The sequence below is a fragment of the Kogia breviceps genome, chromosome 9 (assembly GCF_026419965.1).
Source record: "Kogia breviceps isolate mKogBre1 chromosome 9, mKogBre1 haplotype 1, whole genome shotgun sequence".
In the NCBI taxonomy this organism is placed as follows: domain Eukaryota; kingdom Metazoa; phylum Chordata; class Mammalia; order Artiodactyla; family Physeteridae; genus Kogia; species Kogia breviceps.
The window spans coordinates 55454070-55476230 of NC_081318.1; the positions used below are offsets into that span (position 1 = coordinate 55454070).

Consider the following 22161-nt stretch of genomic DNA (forward strand, 5'->3'; position numbering starts at 1 on the left):
CTTGGTTGTAGGTTTTTCCCTTTCATCTCTTTTAATATGTGCTGCCACTCTCTTCTGACTTGCAGAGTTTCTGCTGAAAGATCAGCTGTTAACCTTAGGGGGATTCCCTTGTATGTTATTTGTTGCTTTTCCCTTGCTGCTTTTAATATTTTTTCCTTGTATTTAATTTTTGATAGTTGATTAATATGTGTCTTGGCATGTTTTTCCCTAGATTTATCCTGTATGGGGCTTTCTGTGCTTCCTGGACTTGACTGAGTATTTCCTTTCGCATATTAGGGATGTTTTCGAATATAACCTCTTCAAATATTTTCTCAGACACTTTCTTTTTCTCTTCTTCTGGGACCCCATACTTTGTATGTTGGTGTGTTTAATGTTGTCTCATAGGTCTCTAAGACTGTCCTCAATTCTTTTCATTCTTTTTTCTTTATTCTGCTCTGTGGTAGTTATTTCCATTCTTTTATCTTCCAGGTCACTTATCCGTTTCTCTGCCTCAGTTATTCTGCTATTGATTCCTTCTAGAGAATTTGTAATTTCTTTTATTGTGTTGTTCATCAGCGTTTGTTTTCTCTTTAGTTCTTCTAGGTCCTTGTTAAACTTTTTAAATATTTTCTCCATTCTATTTCTGAGGTTTGGAACTTTACTATCGTTACTCTGAATTCTTTTTGTGGTAGACTGCCTATTCCTCTTCATCTGTTTGGCCTGGTGGGTTTTTACATTGCTTCTTCATCTGCTGCTGCATATTTCTCTGTCTTCTCATTTTGTTTAACTTACTGTGTTTGAGGTCTCTTTTTTGCAGGCTGCATGTTCGCAGTTCCCGTTGTTTTTGGTGTCTGCCCCCAGTGGGTGCGGTTGGTTCAGTGGCTTGTGTAGGCTTCCTTGTGGAGGGGACTGGTGCCTGTGTTCTGGTGGGTGTGGTGGATCTTGTCTTTCTGGTGGGCATGGCCTCAGCTGGTGGTGTGTTTTGGGGTGTCTTTGAAGTTATTATGACTTTAGATAGCCTTTCTGCTAATGGGTGGGGTTGTGTTCCTGTCTTGCTAGTTGTTTGCCATAGGGTGTCCAGCACTGGAGTTCGCTCGCCGTTGGGTGTAGCTGGGTTTTAGCGTTGAGATGGAGATCTCTGGGAGATCTCTTGCCAATTGATATTATGTGGGCCTGGGAGGTCTCTGGTGGATCAGTGTCCTGAACTTTGGTCTTCCCCCTCAGAGGCTCAGGCCTGACACCAGACTGGAGCACTAAGACCCTGTTAGCCACACAGCTGCTAGTGTTGGAGGGGCTTCTGCAGAGGTGGGGGGTGGCTGTGGCTCACCATGGGGACAAGGACACTTGTTCAATAAACTTTATGTTGAAAGTGTTAGTATGTAACCATGGGCTCTCTGTTCTGATTTGATTCTTTAGAAGCAGCTTTGTAGCTACAATGGAGAAATATGATAGATAGTGAGAAAGAGAAGAAAATTGATAGAGATAGATACATAGGTAGATAGGGAATGAGCTAAACATTCTCAATAAAACTCATAAAGAACTGTAAATACATAGCTTCTTTTACCTTTAGCCAAAGGAAGTATCAAGAAAGGCTGTAGGGTAGTACCTATAGCTGTTAAAAAAAAAGTGTTTGAATAAGTGGTTGAATTTAATGAAATGGTGCAAAAGGACAGTATAATCCACAACAGAAATAGAAGTACTGGAGAAGAATCAATAGGAACTGATGGACCTAAGAAGTGAATGAGCAAATGAGCCTAACAGCCCACAGCTGATACAGAATGAAATGCCCGGGTGGATCTGAACCAAGAGAACCAAGACCACCAGTACCTGACCTCAGGCAGAGTCGGAGCACCAGGATAAAGGATTGTCTGTGATGCCTAAAGGCTTAGTACCTGATCCCTCTAAATATACATTATCCTTATCACTGGGTTGTAAAAGCCTTTGTTTTACTGGACACTATTGTAAGCAGTTTATACATGAGTTAGACTTGCAACCACCCTCTAAAGTATACAAACTATTATCATCCCCATACGTTTCTTGCCCAAGACCTGGTTTGTCTGCTTCTTGAGCTCACGTTCTCTATCTAGCTGTTCTGCAGCTTATGTTGAAATTATGCTTCAGTGTGTCTGTTTATATGGTTTCATCTATGATGCTGTCTCTTTTGACCTTATCAAACTTGTTTTATCTCTCAGAAATCTGAATTAAAGGGCCTGTGGTTGATGTGAGGAAATATTTGAACCCGGGTGGATAGCCACCTGGTTGTGTAGTTCCTTAAAGTCATGTGGTCCTGCCAATGCTGTAGTTACTCTCTGCCCATAGAAGGAACTAATTGTGATGGAGTCAGTCAAGAAGTATGAACTGAATTATTATTTTTAAAAAACTTTTATATGGATTGAGTCTTCCTTGAATGATTAGGAGAAACAGTGACTATTGAGGAAATCAGGTTCTTCAAGGGAGGATTGATAAAACTAAGTTGATCGATTTGGCCTTTGTGTTTCAATAAGTAAAACCCCACCTTCCCTAAACTAGAATCAATATTGGAGAGAGGAATGATAAGTAAAGATGATCTCTGAGTTCCCTGTGACTTGCTGTTGCAACAATTCACAAAGCTCAGTTTTCCTTAAGCAATATGAAGAAAGAGTTTGGTTGTCTGTGTCCAGGGTAACTAGGAAAAAACACATCTTTGAACCATATAGGCAGTCAGTGTACATGGAGTCCCTGGAGTCCATCCAAATAATCTTCCACCAGAGGGTAGAAAAGAACCATTGTTCATGAGGGTTCAAATCATGGAAATTGTTCAACTCTTCTAGGCTGTGCTCCTACAATATTACAAAGGTTCTTTGTTAAATTATCAAATTAATCCAAATATCGATAACAATTATTATGCTACGAGTGGTCTTTGCTGGTCTTTGGATATACATTTCCCCCCAACATCTTACCTATTGAATTCTTTGTGACTCTAGTATTCAGAATTTGATTATCTAAAATGAAAGTCTTCCAGTTTTGCTTGATCCATCATTCAGAGGCCTCCCTCTTTCTGAGGTCTCCCTCATTCTGAACTCCCATAGTATTTTACTTCTTTGGCAATTACTTCTTGTACTATATTTATTTGTGTAAGTATCTGTGAGAGTAGCAGTTGTGTCTTATTCATCTTGATATCCCCCATAATGCTTAATATCATCAAGTTCAATAAATGGTTGGTAAATGAACTGAACATGAAAAAAAATCCTTTGGTAATGAAATACAGAAAATGTAGTTTACTTTATGTCTTCTTAGCAGTTTCTTTACATACTCCATCAGTCCCTAGTGTATTTTTGTGGCTTTTTCCAAAATCCCCTTGTTGTTAGTTCTTTAATTTTTAATAACCCTCTTTCCCTCATGGCCAGAAATCTTTAAAGCCAGTGCTGGTGTAACAAACTGATTTCCCTTTCATAATTCCTGTGACATTTCTTAGCTACTTATGGGTGTCATCAATTTATAAGTGGTATCTACAAGGCCAAGTCAGTTTATTTCCCTCTAGGTGCTATGCCTAAAATTTGAATACATGCTATCATAGCTACTTGGATGCCAGATTAAAGTAATTGGTCCAAGCATTCAGGCATCCTACAGGTACAGATAACTGATTAATAGGTCATGCTCCATGACTTATGGCAGTTATATAAATTCCCCTGTAAATTATAAGAATAAATAAATAATTTTAATATATGATAATTTAGTAAAAATTTATAGAATATTATATATAGTAGGTTTGTGAGGTAGCTTTGTGACACCTATAACTACTATTAAACCTTCCTTTCCTGCCATCATATAAGTCAAAATCAACCTTAAATCCTCTTTTCTTAGATTTTAAAACAACACATCTGTTGTTACTTAGCTCTAGCTCTGACATTAGTGCTTCACAGTAGCTCTGCATCCTTTTGTACATGTATTTTCATGTGTACCAACAGTAGCACTCTGGGTTACAAATAACTGAAAATCAACTTGAAGTCACTAAGAAAAAAATGGGATTTATTGGGAGGATAATGTGACAGAATAGAAACAAGAACTTGACAGCCACGCTTTAGAAAGTCGGGCAACCAGGCAGTTGGTCCTCAAGGGCTAGGACCAGGGATCCCATGTTATCTGTGCTGTCTTTCTTACCCTCATCTTTACTCTTAGTACTTGGTAGTTCAGGATCCCTCTCCAGTTTCTGTACAGAGCTAGAGACACTTGCTTCTAAGCTGGTGTTTTCTCTGTTTTGCCACCATTGGGGGTGCAGAGGTGGGGTGCAATTCTGGTTGGAAAAGTCCCAGGGAATGACTTGCCTATGTTGGATCCCTTGTCTGCTCCTAGACAGGGCTCAGCCCTCCCTAGACTGTGGTGTATGGCATCAGGGGAGGAGTCATTCCAGGCAAAGAGAAAGGATGTGCTCACCATTCAGAACAATTGGTTCTACTTCTTTTTAGAAACAGGAACCTATCTTATTTTAATAACCACTCAACAAAAACATTTCACAAGGAGTAGTAGAAAGGATTCAACCAATATTTGCGTGCTGCTGTTGTCACTGTTTTACTGGATACAAAATGAGTGTAGGGGGAAGTTAAAGCATTTCAGAGTTGGTAATATATCCCTGTTACTTATGCATTTTTGCAGCAAACCTCATCCTCTGTTGCACCAGTGAGATTGGACTGGTTGTATGGTCACATGATGATTCTTCCTTAGACAAATGATCACTTAGGTTTGCTTTCTTTTCTTTGAGGGTGGTGTCCATGTGGTTTCAGAATTATCTAAACTATAGCTGTATTGGCTTGAAATGGCAAATACTAAGATATTTTCTACAGGAAAGTTAATTAGATTACATAGGAGCACATATTTTCATTTTAATTGTGAGTTTCTTCAGTTGGTTTTCTTTTCGTTGTCATGAGTGTTTATTGTTGAATGTACAGCATTGTTATCCATTCTTTCCCATGGTCCAGCATCCTATTTCATTTTATTTCTTTCTTTTTTTTTTTTTTTTTTTTTTTGCAGTATGCGGGCCTCTCACTGTTGTGGCCTCTCCCATTGCGGAGCACAGGCTCCGGAGGTGCAAGCTCAGCGGCCACGGCTCACGGGCCCAGCCGCATGTGGGATCCTCCTGGACCGGGGCATGAACCCGTGTCCCCTGCATCGGCAGGCAGACTCTCAACCACTGCGCCACCAGGGAAGCCCTCATTTTATTTCTTAAGTGTGTAGATGAGACAAAGGGAGCAAATTACTTAATGAATACTTTTTGTTTTAATATTTTAAAGTACTTATTAGATCAGTGGTAGGGTACTTCTAGATTTAAAAATGCCAAAAGTATTACAAAAAGTATTCATTTAAGTTATTTCTGTATGTCTATTTGGCAAGCTCTTTTAAGAAAGTTTTCTTCCTTTGGGGATTTTTCTGATTTTCTAACCAAGTGAAATTTTAGAAAGCTGGGATAAAGTCCCTAAAAGCAATAAAGCTGACTTATAACCCTGAACTAGAAAACTTGTTCTCTTCTTTTTATGGTTAACTAAAAAACTTGGAGAAGTTAAAAAAAAAAAAAAAGAGACTTAGCTCCTTGAGAAGCTTCAGATAATCATGGATTTGTAGTCTCTGTCCTTAGTGGAATCTTGACATCAGGAAGAGAGAAAACCCTCACATCTTTTCTCAGTGCCTTTGCCTTTCTTCTTGCTGCTACCTGAGGATTTTGTGTTGGCCTCTGAAATCTTGTAATTTAATTCACATTTGTCAGAACATATACGTTGTACATGTTTGGAACGCTCTGATACTGTCCTTTTGTGAATGCGGTCATAATAAAATCTCTTTTACATCTGGGCTCCTCTGCTCCATTTCACACCACATCAAAATCCTGTTATGTTTCTGCTTGTGTGTTAATAGAAAACTATAGTGGGCCATGTAAATGCCCATGCTTTTTATATATCACCTTAATAATTATTGAGTACATAAATGTGTATGTATATGTATGTAGAAGCCATGTAATATATGTTTTAGTGAAAATACAAGTCTTACGTGACAGGGATTGGAAAAGGAGAAGCAAAGACTGAGATGCAAACAGGTTGTCACCTAGGGTAATTCAGGACACACAACCAGGAAACACAACATACAGGAAGGAGGAAAATTGTTCCCTAAAAAGAATTAGGCTGAAACCTTGAATAGAAGCAGAACTGTGATCAGATATCCGATTTTTGGAATATAGGCAAAAATAAGGCCTGTCTTTTAATTATTGTAACCTGCATCTATCTGTTTCTGTTCTTAGATTCATGATTCTCAACCTTCCATGCTGCTTTTTAACAAACACAATCTAAAGCTCCCCTGCTCTATTTTTGGACTTTTAATTTCCAACCTAGAATGAAGCTCATAACTGAACTGTTTTCACCTGGACATGTTTTCTGCAGTTCACAGAGATCAGCACAGGTTTATCTCTAGCCAAGAAACATTTATAGTGCATCTATTGTATGCAGGACCTAATATCAGCACTGTAGGGAATGCAGAGATGAAGAGGATATGGACTGTGTGGGTGTGTTTGTAAGGATTTTTTTTTTTTTTTTTTATTAATGCTCTGGATGCATGGGTTTTGAATGGTCTGCCCTCAGTCTTATTTTCCCAGTAAATAACCTTGCTTTCAGGGTGCAATTTAATAGAATGCAACGTTTTTCAGGAACAAATATATTGGTTGATAGAATTATTCATATTTACTGATAAAATTAGTCTATTTTTTTCCCTCCAGAATCTAGAAAACACTGAAAATTGTGTAATGTTAAGAAAATCCCAAAGTTTCCATGAAATGCCATGAATGACATGTGGATGTTTTTGGTATGTGATTAAGAAATGGCTTTTAAACATTCAATTCAAACTCCTCCAGAATTTCACAGTGTTTTGAGAAATTTTTTTTTTTTTTTTTTTTTTTTTTTTCCGGTATGCGGGCCTCTCACTGTTGTGGCCTCTCCCGTTGCGGAGCACAGGCTCCGGACGCACAGGCTCAGCGGCCATGGCTCACGGGCTTAGTTGCTCCGCGGCATGTGGGATCTTCCCGGACCAGGGCACGAACCCGTGTCTCCTGCATTGGCAGGCGGATTCTCAACCACTGCGCCACCAGGGAAGCCCGAGAAATTTGTTTTTTAATTGAAGTATAGTTGATATACAATGTTGTGTTAGCTTCAGGTGTACAGCAGTGATTCAGTTATACATACATATATATCGATTTTTTTCAGATTCTTTTCCCTTATAGGTTACTACAAAATATTGAGTATAGTTCCCCGTGACATGCAGTAGGTCCTTGTTGGTTATCTATTTTATATATAATAGTGTATATATGTTAATCCCAAACTCCTAATTTATCCCTCCCCATCTTCCCCTTTGGTAACCATAAGTTTGTTTTCTATGTCTGTGGGTCTATTTCTGTTTTGTATATAAGTTCATTTGTATCGTTTTTTATAAAATAAATTTATTTATTTTATTTTTAATTTTTGGCTGTGTTGGGTCTTCGTTTTTGGGCGCGGGCTTTCTCTAGTTGCGGCGAGCGGGGCATACTCTCTGTTGCAGTGCACGGGCTTCTCATTGCGGTGGCTTCTCCTGCTGTGGAGCACAGGCCCTAGGCATGCGGGCCTCAGTTGTTGTGGCATGTGGGCTCAGTAGTTGTGGCACGCGGGCTCTAGAGCACAGGCTCAGCAGTTGTGGCGCACGGGCTCAGTTGCTCCGCAGCATGTGGGATCTTCCCGGACCAGGGCTCGAACCCGTGTCCCCTGCATTGGCAGGTGGATTCCTAACCACTGCGCCACCAAGGAAGCCCTGTATCGTTTTTTTTTCGGATTCCACACATAAGCAGTATCATATGATATTTGTCTTTGTCTGGCTTACTTCACTTAGTATGATCATCTTGAGGTCCATCAGTGTTACTGCAAATGCATTATTTCATTCTTTTTTATGGCTGAGTAGTATTCCATTATATATATACACATATATATATCTCACATCTTCTTTATCCATTCATCTGTTGATGGACGTTTAGGTTGCTCCCATGTCTTGGCTATTGTAAATAGTCCTGCAGTGAACATTGAGGTGCATGTGTCTTTTCAAATTATGTTTTTCTCTGGATATATGCCCAGGAGTGGGATTGCAGGATCATATGGTAGCTCTGTTTTTAGTTTTTTAAAGGAACCTCCAAACTGTTTTCTATAGTGGCTGTACCAACTTATATTCCCACCAACAATGTAGTAGGGTTCCTTTTTCTCTGCGCTCCCTCCAACATTTACTATTTGTAGACTCTTTGATGTTGGCCATTTTCACTGGTGTGAGGTGATACCTCATTGTAGTTTTGATTTGCATTTCTCTAATAATTAGCGATGTTGAGCATCTTTTCATGTGCCTTTTGGCCATCCATATGTCTTCTTTGGAGAAATGTCTGTTTAGACCTTCTGCCCGTTTTTTGATTGGGTTGTTTGGGTTTTTTTTGATATTAAGTTGTATGAACTGTTGTATATTTTGGAGATTAATCCCTTGTCAGTCACATCATTTGAGAAAGCATTTTAAGTGAATAACATTTCTCTGAATATATGGGAATATAAGTAATGACTGACAACAGCAGAGAAAGATTAAGTCAAAAATTTTAGGGCTTATTAAAAAATTAGGGTTTAGTTTACTAAAACATTATGAATGTTTAAAAATCAATCATAATGTAAACATTTTACTGTAAAAGTTTACAATCAGAAGAAATTGCTAAGGTTACATGGAGCTATTATAATTTGAAATTGAAACTCTTGGGGAAATTTCAATCTTTTCTCTATCACTTTCCAAAATAAAACAAAATATATTCCTTCCTTTAGACTTAAAGATTTAATGAAATTAATTCATAACGTAGGTGACTTATTGTTTTAAATGTATATGTATAAAGTAGCCTTTTCTCTTACCCCTTTCCTAATCTTTGAAAAGTTTTCTTATTTAATGTTTTCTTGTCTTTTTTCAGTTAAAAAAAAAAAAGAGCCCTTCTCTATTCCTTTTTCCAAGTACTTTTTTCTCCAGGTTTAGTTTTCTTTGGCCCCATCTGTCTGTGAAGGTCAGACATCTGGCAGCCTCATATGTCTGAGATAGCTCCATGTAGGTTGATAGGAAACAAAGGGTTTCTGCGCAGATGAGAAGTACCACAAAGCCTGTATGGTAAAGCCGTGGTTAGTGGGTGCCTAGGCTAGTATTTCTCCACTGAGGAGAAAGTTCCTAGTTCTGCTTTGAACCTACCATTTGACTCAGACCTTTATTCACACAGTCTTCTAATCAACCTATTTATCTAGGTCGCCCAGGACAAGGGATGGTTGAAGAAGCTGTGGCAAGACTGAGAGGGGTGTGGTGGTGTTAGAAGAAAGTGGCACATTTACAGCCATAAGAAGGAAAGACTGAAGGCAAAGAGAGGCTGGACCATCACAGTGAAGTGGAGGAACTCACATATGTTGGTTATTGAGATTAGGAGACAGTGGTCCTGTATACCTGCCTTTAGACCCTCATCGTTGTCGCTGATACTCGTAATTGACTCCATCATCAATTGAAGATTAGATGTTGTTTATTATAAGCCATTTAAAATGTCAGAGAAGTACATAATACTTTTTAGAATTAAAAAAAAATTTATGAAAGCAGGCCTTTCAAGGGATCAAGTTTTGTTTACTTGCAAAAATGACCGAAGTAGATGTTAGTATCTAGTATTTTTGTCAGTTTCTTTCCCATCTTCTCCTCTATATCCACTGAGATGGTGTTTTTACAAAAGACTTTTTGTCTCTTCTCTTTGAAGATGGACCCCTTATTTTAATTTCTACTGTTGTTCTTCTGTGGTGTGGTTTTATATACATCTCAATGTCCCGTAATAAAGATATTCTTTTTAAAAACAAATTTATTTATTTAATTTATTTATTTTCAGCTGCGTTGGGTCTTTGTTGCTGTGCACGGGCTTCCTCTAGTTGCAGCGAGTGGCGGCTACTCTTCATTGTGGTGTGCAGGCTTCTCATTGTGGTGGCTTCTCTTGTTGTGGAGCAATGGGCTCTAGGTGCATGGGCTTCAGTAGTTGTGGCACGTGGGCTCAGTAGTTGTGGCTTGTGGGCTCTAGAGCGCAGGTTCAGTAGTTGTGGCGCACAGGCCTAGTTGCTCCATGGCATGTGGGATCTTCCCGGACCAGGGCTCAAACCCATATGGCCTGCATTGGCAGGTGGATTCTCAACCACTGTGCCACCAGGGAAGCCCAAGATATTCTTAATAGCAGTAGATGGCAAAGCTTCTAAGACATGAACATAGTGATTATTTCCCACAGCTTCACCCTCAGCCTCTATCTTTACTTCTGTCGTATGGTCAAACTTCTTATATAATTCTATATATTTGTCGACACTGTTTTTTCCCCACACATTCTTCTCACAATTTCTCAAGCTCCCCATCCATTTCCACTCTACAGGAGTCCACAGAATTTGTTTGAACTACTATCATCAGCAGATCCTCCTAATATTTATAATATATAACAAATACTGAGGGCTGAGCTTTTGTGTTGCAGAAAAAAATAAAGTTCCGTGTCTTCCCAGTGTCATTCAAAAGGATGAAAGTGAAGATGGTTTGGAAATAGGGGATGCGGGAGATGATTCCCTTAAACCAATTACGATGTGAAAGGAAAGCGCTTTTCCTTGAGATTTCTGATTATAAGTGTGCACCTAGTCCTGGGAGCTAAAGGAATATTTGACACCGTCGTTACCTCTTCTTGTGCTTAATTTCTTAATTAAATGAATATCTATGAGGTCATATTTCATGCTTGACTTTTTTGATTTCTTGCCTAATGTATTTTTCAGTTGTATCCTTATGTCTTAATCTAATTTGTGCCCTTTTGTGATTCTGTTCTCTAAGGATAGGAAATAACTTTTAAGCAAGGATGAATTATAGATCAACCACTGTCCTGTAGGGGTCGCTATGTGAGTAGCAATTTGGCATCCTTCCTTGCCACCCAGCACCGTGTGGTATGACTTGACACAATTAGCCTAAGGATTGTGAGTTCTGGTTTGTGTTGATATTTTACTTTTGAGGGTGATATGAACTCTAACTCCATCAAGAATTCTGCAGGCTCATAACTATGTATTTTATCACTTTGGTTTCGTAAATGCTACACCTGTGCGTTTTTTTTTTTTTTTTACCTCACGTATTTGGTGCATGGTTATTTTAGAGTTCTCATCATGCCCCATTTGCATATGAGAAATCCATGCACATAGACATATTAAACAATTTTAGTGGCTTTGCAGCCCGAATGATGGTATCCTAAACTTGGCCTTCTGTAGGACCTCAGATTACTGTTTAATGGGGTTGTCACTCAAGACACTTACTGGCTTTCACCAGTGCTTTTAAAAAATTGAATTGAGCATGATGAGGTGCAGCCCCTTGATTAAATGTTTTTCCTCCTATGCAATCACCATTAGCTGTTTGGCTCCCATTCTGTATTCTTTTGAAGCAGCCCTGCATTACAAATCAATATCTTTCTGAAGAGACAGTGTGTCTTGAATTGCCTGGACAGCATATGCATGGTTACTTTGGCTGCAATGTTGCTGCAGAGCCCGGTTACACTGCCTTCCTGGGAACTCCAGAGGCAAGTCCATCGTGTTTGGAGAAAAAAAAAAAAAAGATTCTTTTGGGGAAAAATTGAACTGTTAAAGCTATTGATACTGAATGTTAGCATGTCCTTTGTGTTCTTCTGAACCATATTTGGTCTTATTCCATGGAAATTAGCTTCTGTAGGTGGTTTCTGGGTGAATTTTTTTTTTTTTTTTTTTTTGCTTTTGCTTCCCCCTTTCTTGGTTGTAGTACGGCCGTACCATTTCAGCTTGCTAGTGCAGAAAGATGTGAATTCAGTTGCTGTATGGGCCTGGTCTGGTGCAAACACATTGCTAGAGACATGTTAAAGAGTTCCAGGTGATTCGAGCCTGAGAGAGACAACAGCAAAACGGTAAGACCGAGCATGCTTAAAATCAGAGCAGGGGTTTTAATTTGGAGCATCTCAGCAAGACTGAATCCTGACTCACTCATTTACAACTTGAAAAGGATTCATTTTGTGCATGTCATTTTACTCACCCCCTTCTATTTAACTGCCCAAAACATCACAGATTGATCAAGGGGCTATTTAAACTAAAGATCTGACAGGAGGTTACCCACGGAAGAGTCTCTTGAGGTTCCCGAGGCTGCTGCTTGTAGTTTGTAAACACCAGTAGCAGCGATAAGATGAAGAAAAGGTTTGCGACTGTGTTTCTTTGCCATAGCTGAATCTTATTTCTTCTGAGACTCATCTTATTTATTATAGCTTAAAGAGATCTGACAGATTGTTTTGCCTGGCTATGCTTGGCCGAATGCCCTCTGAGTCAAGCCAGTGAAAGACGGGATATGACTTTTCCCATTTGGGTAAACTGATGTCCATGAATTAGCTGGACTGGCTCTGAGTGCAATAAACATCTCTAATATATTAGGGATCTGGGGCTTCCTCTCTGCTCCTCACGCCCCCTCCCTTCCGGCACAGAAATGCACCTGCTTTAAGTGTGTGCTGCCTGGCAGAGGTCAGTGTGCTGGTATTTTGCATCATTACACCTGTAGTGGTTATGCTTTCATGTACTGAAGTGATAATCCTTCATGCAGTTCTGCTTGAAGTGCTGACTCTAAGAGTGGACTGTTAGCGTTTTGTATGCTAATGGAGAACTCCTGCATGCATGAAGGACCGGGGCAGCAGACAGCCTCCTCGAAAATGATGCTTACCTGCTCGTGGAGAAGATAACAGTTGAGAGACAGAAATGTAAACCTTGATATCTGCAGAGGGTGAATTCCTTATTTCCTTTGTTAATGGGCACACTGTGTTGGGGTTGGAGGCGGTTGAAGTTGAAGGACATGTTTTAATATTGTTCAAAGTGAGACTACTACATTACGTGGTCCTGTTGAGTTTATAAGGATCCATCTATTATATAGGTACTGAATGTTAACGATGTCAGCATTTTATTTCTTTTTTTGCTTTAAAAATATTCTTCTTATGTATACTAGAACTGAGTACTTTGTGTAAAATGTAAATGATGTAGCTAGTGAATATTAGTTGAGAAAAGCATCAGTAACTTGATGTGGCATGTTGGCCACAAGCCAGTTGTATATAATTTTGTGACATAAGTATTTTTAAGAAAGAACACCTGATTACTTGATACGCCAATTGAGAGAAATATTGATAATATTTGGGTTCACTATAATTTTTCTGGAGGAGGGAAGGAGCCTTAAATATTTTTCTGTATTCACTCAACTATTTATTGTAAAGGTTGGACATTGATTTTAGGGAATGAATATTTGGATTTTCTTCCAAAGAGAGTTCAAATTTTCTTTTATTTTGACCATTATTTCCTAAAAAATCAAGATGAACTATCAACTATTCTTCTCTATACTTCAATTGTTCCTTAAAAAAACAAACTTTTTTTCTACTCAAAAGATGATGTGCTGTGTGTTTGCTGTTTCTTTTCCTGAGAGTGATGTTTCTGGCTATTTGTATTTTTACCTTCACTTTGTATAAGCTGTGAGGTTTATTTTTTTCACCCTCAGACAAAAGGAGTTGTACATCTGCAAAAAGTAAGTAATTTTAAAAAAGGGGCAGTAGAGCAGTAACATGACATTGATTTTACAGTCAGGCTTTTATTCCTCGTTGTGCAAACATTTATCAGTCATCTACTCTAAGACATCATAAGATGTGCTGTGAAGGAAGTATAGATGAAATAGATACACTCCCTTCCCTGAAGGAGCTTAGATGTAGTAGCTTTGGTATTTTTCTCAGGAATATGCCCCATTATACTTTCTCATGAATAAGTAAATTTGATGCTTTTTATATTTTCCTCCTTAGGAGACTCCTCCCTCTATTTTCTTTTAATCATGAATTTATTAAACAAACATTTATGGAGAGTCTGCTGTGTAACAGTGTAGCTACTGTGTAACAGTAAGTAAAACAGAGCTGGTCCCTGTCCTCATAAAACTTACAATCTACTTATTTTTAAAATATTTCAAGGAGAATTTGGAGGCAAGTTTTTTTCATTTTGGGCAATTGTGAAACAGACACTATATGCTTAGATTTTTTCCATTTAAAAAATTCTGGTATAAAATATACATAACACAAAATTTTCCATTTTAACCATTTTTAGGTATATAATTTATTGGCATAAGTACATTCACAGTGTTTGGCTACCATCATCGCTGCCCACTTGCAGAACTTTTCATCATCCCTAATAGAAATTCTGTGTCCATTAAATGGTAACTCCCCATTCTCCATCTCCCCAGCCCCTGGTAATCTCTCCAGTTTACTTTCTGGGTCTAAGAATTTGCCTCTTCTTGGTATCTCATATCATATCAAGTGGAATCATACAGTTATTTGTCCTTTTGTGTTTGGTTTATTTCATTCAGCATGTTTTCAAGGTTCATCCATGTTGTACCATGTATCAGAATTTCATTCCTTTTTAATGTATGCTTTGATTTTTTTTTTATATGGAAAACACAGCAGTTCCCCCCTCCCCTTATGATTTCACTGAATCAAGTTCCCATATGGACCTCTATGGACATCTAATAAATACGGATAATTTAGAGATAGTAAAAATAAAAGCCTGGGGGGAAGGGCAAGGAATGAAGAATAGAAATGCACTGAGGGAATGATCTAAGGATGTATTCATTTGGATTCTTTACATGGGCTAGTAATTAAGCATGGTAATTGGGCTAGTTAGATTTTCTTGTCAGTTCTTTGCTTATAGAAAGCAACTATCAGCTGAAATATTCAATGGAAGTCTGGACTGTAGCTTTTGTCATTAACATTCAAATTTTACCCACTCTACTTCTAGTCTTTTATTTTATCTAACTTTATAAGCAAAGACTGATCATGTTGAAGTCCTCTTGCAGAATCAGAGACTTAGGACTGGGAGGTTTTTCAGCAATTGTGTTATCTAATTGGCTCATCTTCATTTCATTTGGCCAATTGGAGAACGAGATTCCACTCAGTCTCCTGACGCCCACTGCAAGCCTTCTCCCATTCCCTACTGCTGTTTTCAGTGGACACTCAATCCCCAAATCCCAGATATCCTCTGACTTAGAGGGGAGTGAGAGAGGGTATTAGCTTGATGCCGTCTTAAGCAGATTTCCATTGGATGAGGTAAGCCTGGCTTCATCAATATAGCATTCTCTTTCTCATATTTCTTCCTGATGCTGCTTTTAAATCCAGATGGTTTTCTGATAGAAGATCCTTTTTAGAAAGCCAAGTTAAGGCCCTAGAGCTGTCTGTCTATCTATCATTGACTGATTTGATGATTCTTAGATGGGATCAATCAGCAGTTTGTATCCGCGCCTTTAACATACTATTCAGGAAACACAAACATATATGAGAAGAGGAAGATTCAACATGGCAGTGTCTAATGCCTGAGACTTCCCATCTTCCCCGTCAGCCTGTCCTTCTAAAGAAATCTTTTTGCTTTCTGCCCTTGCCCTACCCCCTAATACTTTGATGTTCAGGCTTGACTTTTGATATGAGGCTGATTGAGAGTCAGATTAGTCAAAAGCATGTTAAATTTACATGCTGGAAGTGGTGAGCAGGCAGGGAGGATGGGTCAGAAAACCTTAAAACACAGCAGTGATTTTGCTCAGTTTTAAAAATGCTTTTCTTTTGCATCAGGAGAAGAAAGAATGAGAGAAGTGTTGCAGATCAGGTCTCTGCTTTCCTTATTTCTCGCAGGATGTAAGTCCCAGGGGACATATAAGGAAGACAGCCTGGTGGTCAAGAGCTTGGGCTTTGTAGCCAGAGTCTTGGAATAAATCTCATTTCCTGTGCGAATGCTCTTTGTGGTCTTGGACATGTTACTTAACTCTTGTGTGCCTCAATTTAATCATCTGTAAGATTGGGATAATAATAATACCTCATGGGATTGTTGTAGAGATTAATTGAGAAACTACTTATAAAATATTTTAAATAGTAACTCAGATAATAAGAGCTCAATAATAGCTATCATCATCTTTGTCATGGTCATCTAGAAATCCTTAATTTCCATCTCTCTTTTCTATCAACTTATATCTTACCCAAGATTCTTTTCCAGTTTGCATGTTTATTGAGCATATATGACAATTTCTTAATGTTATTGGGTTTGAGTGGATAAAAGGAGAGTGTGAAAGAATGCTCCAGTATTCTAGTTATCATCTGGCAAGTTTGGGAAGGATTATATGTTCTATAGACTTCCTCTTCAGCCCAACTGATACAAGTTTGCCCCAGTGGCTTGTTCCACAGCTAAATGAGATCTTGCTAAAAATACAAAGATGACTGTAAAATGCTCCTAGAAGCACTGGGGTTTGTTTTCAGGTGGCAGACAAACAGCAGGGTATGTGTATCCCACTGTTCTGCTCTGTTCATCTCGGATATCTCAGTTAGGATTCACTATTGAATTTTCTTAGTCATAGGAAAGGTTTATAGAACCAGTCCTCATGGAAGCAGTTAGGACTTTATTATTAATGGATTTCTGTCCAATTTATTATCACTGAAATTTTAGCTCTTTACAATAGATGGACCAGTTGTTAAAGCTACATTGAAAGATACTTCCATTTTCTCCCCATGCATTCTTTGTTCCCTGTGTTTCTCTTCATAAGCTGTGTGGTTAGTGACCCATATATGATTCTCTGAAAATTTTAAGAGCTTCAAAAGTCAATCCTATATTGAGTGGTGCCCTATATTTTTCTGAAATCTTTGGTGGGGTTTGCATCTAGTTTTATTTTATTAGAATAAAACTATTAAACTTTTAAACTTTCTACCATCACTCTTGACATTAATTACTAAGTTATATTCCAAGCGTTAATAATGCAGTTAAATGTTATTAAAAAGATGGTTATTATAGGTGAGGAGATATAAGTTGTATTTATTTATATAACCATCTGTTTCAGAGTAAGAAGAGAGTACACAATTTTATTTCTCCTTCAGGGAAGGAATTTTAAAATATTTACAATCTTTGTTTTTAAATGCTGTTCATGTGGGGGGGAAAGAAATTCAGGTCCTAATGGATCAGTCAGAACCTCCAGTAGTGTCTTCTTTATAAGTTTCCAATTTTTAATGTTATTTTACCTTCTGGATGCTTTATCTTGCATGAGGGACAGAATAGTGAGCTACAGATATTTGAAAGGTATAAACATGAAGGAAGAACTAGGCTACTTTAGTACAAAGAAGCTGTGGGTGGTGCAGTGAAACTAGGAACAGAAAACAGAATTCAGAAGGCACCCAAGACTCTTGTTTGCACAGCCTCTGAGACAAATGACAGTTTCTCTTGTCCTCATGATGTTAAAAAAAAAAAAAGAAGCCCTCAAACGCTAAGCATATGTGTACAGAAAGCATTCTGGACCATGTTATTGATTTTAAACATCGGTGAATCTGAGTTCAGCCTGATCTGTTTATTGGTTATTAGTGCTCTGACATGGGCGACATTTTAAAATTGCCCTAGTTAATATTAGTCAGCTCCCCTCCCAGGTTATTTTGTAACTCTGCATGGTGTGGGGTCCTTTGAAAACACACCCTGGTTTCTCCTTCTCAGGTAGGACCCCAAACAAAACCTAATAAAAAGAAAAGCTATATTTAAACCTGTAAATTCTATGAGAGAGTGGGGGGAAAGTCCCTATTTGCAGGAACAGACTTGTTCTTTTCTAGAGCAAGAGCTATAAGGGAATATTGTCTTGATGAAGAAACTAATTAGCCATGCAGTGTGAGCCACTTTCTGTAGCTCGAGTCTTCTGTTGTGTTGAGAATGGGTATTCCAGTTCCCCACGGCAGCTATGGGAATTTCGTAGGTTGGAATAGGCTTTTGCTTTGTGGAATCTCAACAAAGCCACTTCTGTGCTGTGTGTGGGTATTCTCATGTCATGAGCCCCATTTCTGAGCCCTCTGGCTCTAAATGAGAGGGGGGAAGTAATATAGATGTCGATTCTAATATTTCACCTCCCAGTATGTTCATTGGGCCATATGATATGACTGCTATACTCCTGACTCTCTTTTTTTCCATGATAAAATTTAACCAGCATATGATTATGGATGTCAAGTGAGAATGAGAAAATTCACACATCGTCTTCTTTTTCCCCTTGACTTCTTGGGGATATTTAGTAAGTTTTTAGTGGAAGCAGTGACTGAAAGAGGCCCAGAATTCCACAGAATTGCCCTGTCCTTCTGTTTGGGAGTAGGGGTTCAGGTCCTTGTCCAGACCAGGGTGGGAAATGTTCAGTTATGCCTCAAGGCAAAGGGCTTTTTTTTTTTTTTTCCGCCCAAGGGAGGACCTGTTTTACAGTACATGGCACTCTTCATGTATTTAAGTTCCTTTTAAAATTTCATTTCTGGATCCTAAAGTGACTTCCTTTGCATTGTGTTTTTCAAAGCTACTACATAAACTCTGGTAAATAAAGAGTAAAGCAAAATTCTGGGTTCACTTCGCCTTAGAATAATTTTGTGGTCATTTTTTTTTATAGATATGGTGGCCCATGGTAAAACAATGCTTCTGTATTAGAAACAAATAAATGTTTCTATGCAGGAAGTAATGTTACATATGTTATTATAACTTACGTATAGTCTTCTTTCTCTACTCCTCACACAGTCCAATCCCATTGCTTTTTTAAAATTCCTGAATATATTGGGGGTAGCTTATTGGAAAATTTTATTTCAGAGTTCAAAATTATATTAAAGAATTATCTGAAATTACTATGGTCTTTTGTGGGAAGTTTGAGCAACAATGCTACCCAAGGAATGTTGAAATGATTATCACTTATGTTGTAACCAGAGACAAACAAATTTTGCCTCTTTCACAACCTCAAGTCTTTATTTGACCGTAGTATCAGAATCTATTATTATTATGTGGTTTAGAGCACTGCACCTCAAACTTCAGTGCGCATACAAATCCCCCGGGATCTTGTTAAAATGCAGGTTCTGACTCAGTAGGACTGAGGTGAGGTGATGGTGGGTGTTGACTGTGCTGCTCGTCCAAAGGCAGTCAGGGGTTAAAGAATAATTCCTGGGCTTCCCTGGTGGCGCAGTGGTTGAGAGTCCACCTGCCGATGCAGGGGACACGGGTTCGTGCCCCGGTCCGGGGAAGATCCCACATGCTGTGGAGTGGCTGGGCCCGTGAGCCATGGCCGCTGAGCCTGCGCGTCTGGAGCCTGTGCTCCGCAACGGGAGAGGCCGCAACAGAGAGAGGCCCGCGTACCGAAAAAAAAAAAAAAAAAAAGAATAAGTCCTGATCGCCCCAAATAACTACATTCCAAAAAACCTATATAGGCCACAACTAACAACAGAGAGAGGGCATTTCAACCCTTAACTGTGAGTGTTCATTAAACTTCATGTTAAATTTATCATTATGAAATCATGGAATTTTAATCAGTGTATAATTATGGATGTCAAGTGGGAGTAAGAAAATTTCACATATCTTCTTTCTTCCCTTACCTTTTTGGGCTCGTTACTTTTTAGTGGAAGTAGTGTAAAATAAAGAACCTAGAGGTCAGTAAATATATGCATCTATCTATGCCAGCCTTTAAGCAAACCGTATCTCATATCTAAATCAAGTGTCTCATGAAAACAGAAGGGAAAGCAACTAAATAAACTTATTTTAGTAATGCATATTAAAGTTTAAGCTCCTGGGAAGACCACCTAAATGTTTCATAATAGAATCAGCAAAACAACGATCAAGTCTCTTGGTGATAAGCACTGAAGCCCAGTAAGGTTGTAACAAAACTACAGTCACTGAAGTGGCATAAAGGAATGTGATGTCCTCAAGAGTTCTCCATTCAACTGTGTCCATTAGCTGATGGATTCAGGATTGAATGAAATTAGGTCAGACCCCAAAGAAACCAGTCAGTGGAAAAATAAGCATTTTAAAGTTAAATCCCAGTAGTGGACCTTGAATTCTGGTAAGTGGGAACAGCTGGTGAAGCCTTTTTGTTGACTGGAAAAGATCTCGGCTCAGAAGGTGCCTCATCATTATGTAGTTTCTTAAGACTCATTTTTGTAATGGCCCATGTTCAGTTAAAGGGGAAGGCTTATAATAAGGAAAACAATCCATCTTTGAGTAAATATTACCAGAGCACCCATTTTTGTGCTACCATTTGAGCTTTGGGAACGTGAAAGAAATGGAAGACGTGGTTTCTGTGCTTTGGTGTTTACAGTCTGGTTGTGGAAATACAAATACATGAGAAACAGAGCAAGACAAAGACCTCCTCCCACCCCAGCAGATAAACCAAACGCATCAAAACAAACTCCACAGTAGCTTATATGAAAGCACATAAGACAGTGTATATTTAAGTGACAGGTTATGAGGTACAGTCTAAAAACGATGTAGTTCTTAGGGCTTTTTTGGTTGCGACAGTGACAGTGACATAGGGGCATGACTGGCGTTTAGTAGACAGAACTAGTGTTGCCAGCGTACCACAGTGTGACTGCTACTCCATGCTGCTCACAAATAATCCCTCAGTCAAAAGGCCCAGGATGCCATCACTGAGAGACAATGCCAGGATTTTAGAGTTAAGGAACACCCACAGAGGCTAGAGCTCTCTGGAGTGGTGTTTATGGTGTGAACCTGACTCCCTCCTCTCTAAACCCTAAAATTCTAAGGCAAAGGGGAAGTAAAAGGAAGCACAGAGAAGTGAATTTATGTATCTGGTCTTAGCTCTCTAGTTGCTCTATTTAAAATCATTTACCAGCTGTAAGCTGCTGCCTGGAGTTTGTAATAGAACAGTTGAGCTTTGAAAGGCCTGAAGAGCTGTTTACTCCAGCTGTGTCATTTTACAGATGAAAAGACTGAGACCCAGAGAGTTGCAGTGACTTGTTCTGAGTCACTTAGTTCTGACTTAATATGGGCTGCAGGCTTGCCTGTATATTCGCTAATGTTCTGAAGGTGATTTTAGGCAAGATGTTCATTCTGATAAAACATAGCTATAAGTAAAAGTACATTCAGGCATATATCCCTTTATATACATAGACAACATGTTCTGTTTTTTTGTTCCATGTAGCTATTCACATTGCCACCTATATACACCTCTATACACCTATAGCCATTCACACTGCCACCTCTGTACACACACAGACACACACACATGGGTGAGAAAAGAGACTACAACCAAAGAGAGGACAGCATACTTTTAGATCTTGCAGGTTTAGGTTAGAGATGAAGGCAGCTGTCATGGGTTATGATTCTAGTGGCATTAGAAATTTCTCCTACCCTCACCCCCTTCATTCCCCACTCCTACCAAAATACCTTGTCCACCTATCCCTGAAAGCTGAGATTTCTTTTATAAGGGGTGGAGCTTCTTAATGCTATAATGCTTAAAGTTCAGATAATCCAGGGAGAGGTAATGCTCTGATTTAAGTGTTCACAAACTTGTAAATGAATGATGGTGGCTTTTTAATTGGTAGCCGATTTTGAGAGAAGATATTGAGTAAGAGAAAGCCGTCAGGCCCTCATCAGGTAACAGATGAGGGGAAAACAATTGTAAGAGGTTGTTTCAGTGTCAAGAATTTTGCTGATTTCAGTTTTGCATTGGCCTGTCATGGATATTCCTTTCATGAATGGCAAAAGATCATGACTTAAACCGATTCTTGTTATGGTGTTTGCCTCATGAAGAGGGTGGAGTGAAGAAGTACAGAAGATCACACTCTGAACCCAGTAAAATGCCAATCACCAGAAAATGGTTGATTTAAAGGGACAATTTTCAGCCCCAATGAATTCCCCGGAAATGAGTGCCAACATTAACTGAATTAAGTTGTGCTCTTTCAAATCCACTGCTGTGAGTTTGGGGGACAGTTGTCTGGATTTTACATAGCTCCAAGCTAAAATTATAGGTCAAACTGTGACTTTTGGAGCCTCCAACACTGTTTGAATTGCTAACAGTTTTTACTGAGTTTTGAGTCTGCCAGCTAATGTACAGACCCCTGTTAATGATGAGTGAACCAAAATAATTGATTCAGATGAACACCTAAATGTGTGGGTGCATCACTAACCATGTTTGAAATTCTAGGTTCTATTGAATTTACTGGAAAAAATAAAGGAACAGAAGTTTATGTTGGTAGTTGTGATGATTTCTTCTTTTTATCTGTTTTCAAGTACCATCAGACATCCCTGCTTTTGTAAATTTTGTCACTTCAGTTTCTAAATGGATCAAGGAAGTGTGAAA

At 38.8% G+C, this 22161-nt stretch overlaps 1 protein-coding gene across 6 annotated transcripts in view; it reads left to right on the plus strand.

Annotated features, from left to right (window-relative positions):
* CDK14 (cyclin dependent kinase 14) overlaps positions 1–22161 on the plus strand; it is a 599292-nt gene that overhangs the window by 122566 nt on the left and 454565 nt on the right. Inside the window, exon 1 of one of the 6 annotated variants that reach the window (XM_067042485.1) lies at positions 11550–11938. The exons of 2 other annotated variants lie outside the window; for them this stretch is intronic. The gene's annotated coding sequence lies outside the window, so the exon portion shown is untranslated. Of the gene's footprint in view, positions 1–11549; positions 11939–12471; positions 12540–12664; positions 12796–15059; positions 15140–22161 lie in introns of those variants that run through there. 3 more of the 6 variants (XM_067042487.1, XM_067042486.1, XM_067042488.1) reach the window with 3 other exon arrangements.